We start from the raw sequence: 6000 nt of genomic DNA, 5'->3' as shown, positions 1-6000 counted from the left end.
GCCAATTGGGCTGATATGTTGCCACTCAGGACCGCTTTAGGTGCTGCTTTGGCCGTTGTGTTCTTCGGCAGAGATGGCGCTAGGTATTTCAGCTAATGTAACATTTTGCTATTCACTTAAAGCTCTGTATTTGCTGTAACGTTAGCTAGCTACCAGTATCTATGTTCTTCATAGATGTAGCTAGCTACTAGGTTTTTAATTACGTGTAACATAACCGTCTTTATGTATCTGTTACGTTAACTGTATAGCAAGCTAGCTAGTTAAGCTTAATGTTAGGCTGTGAAAGAAGATAGCTATTTAACGTTAGCAGCTAAGTCTTAGCTAACATGTTAATTAATTTTTCATCACTAACAACAACATGGTTAGTGTTAACCTTGTTGGTCCTTGTTCTATGTTCACCCCTGGTTATCAACTAGCTAATTTATTAAAGTATTTGTCACTTGTGTTTGACAGCATACCACCACAGATAGATATTTTCACTGGATGTATAAATGTGAAGCATCCGGTTGGTCTTTCCACTCACTACCAAATATGGTGGTGAGATGAAGCCCAGTGGCCGGCAGTGGAAGAAGATGGAGCGAGAGATTTTGGCCGACATTCTGCACATTTTCTCAATGATGAAACATTTGATCTCAATACAGTTTTCAGTTTCCAAAACGAGAATATGTTACAAACAGAGTGGACTAAGTTTTGTAGACTTTAACCTTTGCCAAAGTTTCAAAAAATTACGTTGTTTAGAAGCAGTTATTGCACACGCACACTTCACAGAGTTGGCATTCCCTAACAAAAATCGGCAAAGGCCCGGGTATCCTGGAAGGATATTGACCTCATCCTGTCAGTCGAGGATGCCTGGTCGTTCTTGAAAAGTAATTTCCTCACCATCTTAAATAAGCATGCCCCTTTCAAAAAATGTAGGACTTAGTTCACTCCAGATCTGACTGCCCTTGACCAGCACAAAAACATCCTGTGGCGGACTGCAATAGCATTGAATAGTCCCCGCGATATGCAACTGTTCAGGAAAGTCAGGAACCAATACACGCAGTCAGTCAGGAAAGCAAAGGCTAGCTTTTTCAAACAGAAATATGCATCCTGTAGCTCTAACTCCAAAAAGTTTTGGGACAGTGTAAAGTCCATGGAGAACAAGAGCACCTCCTCCCAGCTGCCCACTGCACTGAGGCTAGGTAACACGGTCACCACCGATAAATCCATGATAATCGAAAATTTCAATAAGCATTTCTCTACGGCTGGCCATGCTTTCCTCCTGGCTACCCCAACCCCGGCCAACAGCCCCCCCCCCCCCCCCCCCCCTGCAGCTACTTGTCCAAGCCTCCCCAGCTTCTCCTTCACCCAAATCCATATAGCAGATGTTCTGAAAGAGCTGCAAAACCTGGACAAGTACAAATCATCTGGGCTAGACAATCTGGACCCTCTCTTTCTAAACTATCCGCCGCCATTGTTGCAACCGCTATTACCAGTATGTTCAACCTCTCTTTCATATCGTCCGAGATCCCTAAAGATCGGAAGGCTGCCGTGGACATCCCCCTCTTCAAAGGGGGTGACACTCTAGACCCAAACTGTTATAGACCTATATCCATCCTGCCCTGCCTCTCTAAAGTCTTCGAAAGCCAAGTTAATAAACAGATCGCTGACCATTTCGAATCCCACCGTACCTTCTCCGCTGTGCAATCCGGTTTCCGAGCTGGTCACGGGTGCACCTTAGCCACGCTCAAGGTACTAAACGACATCATAACCGCCATCGATAAAAGACAGTACTGTGCAGCCGTCTTCATCGACCTGGCCAAGGCTTTCGACTCTGTCAATCACCGTATTCTTATCGGCAGACTCAATAGCCTTGGTTTCTCAAATGACTGCCTCGCCTGGTTCACCAACTACTTCGCAGACAGAGTTCAGTGTGTCGGAGGGCCTGTTGTCCGGACCTCTGGCAGTCTCTATGGGGGTACCACAGGATTCAATCCTCGAGCCGACTTTTCTCTGTATATATCAATGATGTCGCTCTTTCTGCGGGTGACTCCCTGATCCACCTCTATGCAGACGACACTATTCTGTATACATCTGGCCCTTCTTTGGACACTGTGTTAACTAACCTCCAAACGAGCTTCAATGCCATACAACACTCTTTCCGTGGCCTCCAACTGCTCTTAAACGCTAGTAAAACCAAATGCATGCTTTTCAACTGTTCACTGCCCGCATCCGCCCGCCCGACTAGCATCACTACCCTGGACGGTTGTGACCTAGAATATGTGGACAACTACAAATACCTAGGTGTCTGGCTAGACTGTAAACTCTCCTTCCAGACTCATATTAAACATCTCCAATCCAAAATCAAATCTAGAATCGGCTTTCTATTTCGCAACAAAGCCTCCTTCACTCACGCCGCCAAACTTACTCTAGTAAAACTGACTATCCTACCGATCCTCGACTTCGGCGATGTCATCTACAAAATAGCTTCCCATACTCTACTCAGCAAATTGGATGCAGTCTATCACAGTGCCATCCGTTTTGTTACCAAAGCCCCTTATACCACCCACCACTGCGACCTGTATGCTCTAGTCGGCTGGCCCTCGCTACATATTCGTCGCCAGACCCACTGGCTTCAGGTCATCTATAAGTCTATGCTAGGTAAAGCGCCGCCTTATCTCAGCTCACTGGTCACGATAACAACACCCACCCATAGCACGCGCTCCAGCAGGTATATCTCACTGGTCATCCCCAAAGCCAACATCTCCTTTGGCCGCCTTTCCTTCCAGTTCTCTGCTGCCAGTGACTGGAACGAATTGCAAAAATCGCTGAAGCTGGAGACTTATATTCCACTCACTAACTTTAAATATCAGCTATCTGAGCATCTAACCAATCGCTGCAGCTGTACATAGTCCATCTGTAAATAGCACAACCAATCTACCTACCTCATCCCCATATTGTTTATATTTACTTTTCTGCTCTTTTGCACACCAGTATCTCTACTTGCACATCATCATCTGCTCATTTATTACTCCAGTGTTAATCTGCTATATTGTAATTACTTCGCTACTATGGCCTATTTATTGCCTACCTCCTCACACCATTTGCACACACTGTATATAGACTTTCTTTTTTTATATAGTGTTATTAACTGTACGCTTGTTTATTCCATGTGTAACTCTGTGTTGTTGTTTGTGTCGCACTGCTTTGCTTTATCTTGGCCAGGTTGTATAAAGGTTGTAACGATCGTCTACTTCGTCCTCCTCCTCAGCCGAAGAGAGGCGAGAAGGATCAGAGGACCAATGTGCAGCGTGATAGTTATATGACATAACGATTTATTTAAATGATAGACGAAACACGAAAATACTTCAACAAACTACAAAACAAATAAACGATGTAGACAGACCTGGACTTGAGAACTTACAAGATACGAAGAACGCACAAACAGGAACAGACTACATACACGAACGACAAACCGAAACAGTCCCGTGTGGTAGACATACAGACACGAGATACAACCACCCACAACAAACAATGTGAAACAACCTACCTATATATGGTTCTCAATCAGAGGAAAAACGACAACCACCTGCCTCTGATTGAGAGCCATACAAGGTCAATTAACACTGACACTTAAAATAGAACAAACAACACAGACTGCCCACCCAGCTCACGTCCTGACCCACTAAACACAACTATATAAAAGGAAACAAGGTCAGGAACGTGACAAAGGTGCAATTTTTTTTAAATAAGAAATGCATGCTAGAACACACCAATAGGCTCTCACTAGCTCGTGCTTGGTTCTGCCCACCTCCTTGCTTGTTCTGTCCACTAGGATTCATTTGCTCCCACTGGAAACGTCAGGCTGTGGTCTATCTTGGGTTAGTTCTAAAAATCTTTAATACCACTGTGAGAAAAGACGCTGATGCCTGTATAGAACTGTATAGAATTAGTCATGTGCATGAAGTGCAAGTTATACTGAACAAAAATATAAAGGCAACATGCAACAATTTCAAAGACTCGACTAAGTTACAGTTCATATAAGGACATCAGTCAATTTAATTAAATTCAGAGTTTTTCCTGACAAACAAACAGGCGTTATTACAGACAGAAATACTCCTCAGCACCCCCCCCCCCCCCCCACACACACACAAACACTCTCCCTCAAAACTAGAGACATCTATGGCATTGTGTTCTGTAACAAAACTGCACACTTTGAAGTGGCCTTTTATTGTCAAATATTGTAAATGGACATCTCTCATCTTTTTCTCTCTCTCTCTCATACAAACACAAACACACAGCAACAGAGGACTGCTGTAACCACTTCGTCCAGAAGAGGGACATTGTCGTCATTAAGTTTATATACAGTTTTTTTCAATTGTTTAAGCACAATTTTGAAAACAGGGCCCGGTTTGTCAAAACACTACACACAATTAGCACAACCCTACACCAAAGTAGCACAACACTTCAGATCATTTGCAAAATGGAACACTTGTCAAAACTATACACGACTTCATAAAAATAATATTTTGTTACCATACGAAACACACACATTTCATATGACTTCAATCTTTTTGAACCAGTTACACACTGCTGTTGCTAACCTAAAACACTTTTAGCAAGTCTAATTGTCAGTGATTAGAGTAGTGTAAATTAAGAGAAAGTGCAACCATACAAACACTACACAAGACCAACGCTGCAGACTGAGGAAAATATAATTTATTTCTCTCCATATACCTAAATCAGTCAACATGTCAACATGGAGAATCACAACAAAACATGTCCCAGTTTTCATGCTACTACAGTAGTGTGCATAACACTGTTAGCTCAGCAAACAACAGACAAACTTAAAATACTGTATCCAGTACAGGTTACAATTACAGTAAATAACAACAACAAACCTAAAAAATAATCAGAAAAAAACTGACAATATTGTACAGAAAATACTACAGTAAACATACTATACATTATCTCTTCGCCTAGCTGGATCTGGCCAGAGAATTTCATCAACATCACAAGCAATATCGTCATTAGCAAGACAACGCGGGAAGAATCGTCTTGAATGTCGAATCCATCCTTGCACAGCTGCGCCGTCGACTTGGTCACAGGCGTCCTCCATGGCCTGAATGAGGGGTACCTGAGCCTGGGGCTGGAGATCGTAAACCTTCCACCGCCATGCAGAGAAAATCTCTTCGATAGGGTTTAGAAACGGAGAGTATGGTGGAAGTACTGTCAACTGTGGATGGTGTTGAAACCAGTTCTGGACCAAAGCAGAGCGGTGGAATGACACATTGTCCCAGAAGACCGTGTATTGCATCTGGTGCATTTCATTACCTACTGTGACGATGTGGTGCAATCGGTCCAAAAATGCGAGAATGTGAGGTGTGTTGTAAGGGCCCATTTTGGCATGACGGAGGACAACCCCATGCTGTGAAATGGCAGCGCAAAGGGTGATGTTATCCCCACGTTGCCCTGGGACATTGATTATAGCCCTGTGGCCAATGATATTTCTGCCTCGCCGTCTTGCTTTTGTGAGGTTGAACCCTGCCTCATCAGTATACAGTATATGAATTCATGCAGGATTTCCTCAGCATCCATCTGCAAAACTCCCTGAAATACAGTGAAAGACAAGATTGTGTAGTTCAGGATAGGTCTAGTATACAGTCAATGTAAAGAAGTCATGTGTGCAGTATGCAATATCACAGTGCTAAAGTGAACAATACAAACCTCCACATACTCATGCCGCAGCCGTTTGACCCTCTCTGAATTCCGCTCAAAAGGCACTCGATAAAGTTGTTTCATTTGAACCTGATGTCTTTTCAGGATGTGCGCCAGTGTTGACAGAGACATGATGGACATTATTGAAAATGGCATGGTCACCGATAATGTTGGCTTGTAGTTCTCTGAGCCTGATAGCATTATTGGCCAAAACCATGTCTATTATCTCTCTCTCTCTTGTTCTTGCGTGAATATGGGCCCCCTTCCTCCTTGTCGTTCCCGACCCTCAATCCTATGTAGAGA

Source organism: Salvelinus fontinalis, chromosome 9 (genome assembly GCF_029448725.1).
Source record: "Salvelinus fontinalis isolate EN_2023a chromosome 9, ASM2944872v1, whole genome shotgun sequence".
Taxonomy (NCBI): Eukaryota; Metazoa; Chordata; class Actinopteri; order Salmoniformes; family Salmonidae; genus Salvelinus; species Salvelinus fontinalis.
This window is presented reverse-complemented; position numbering follows the sequence as displayed.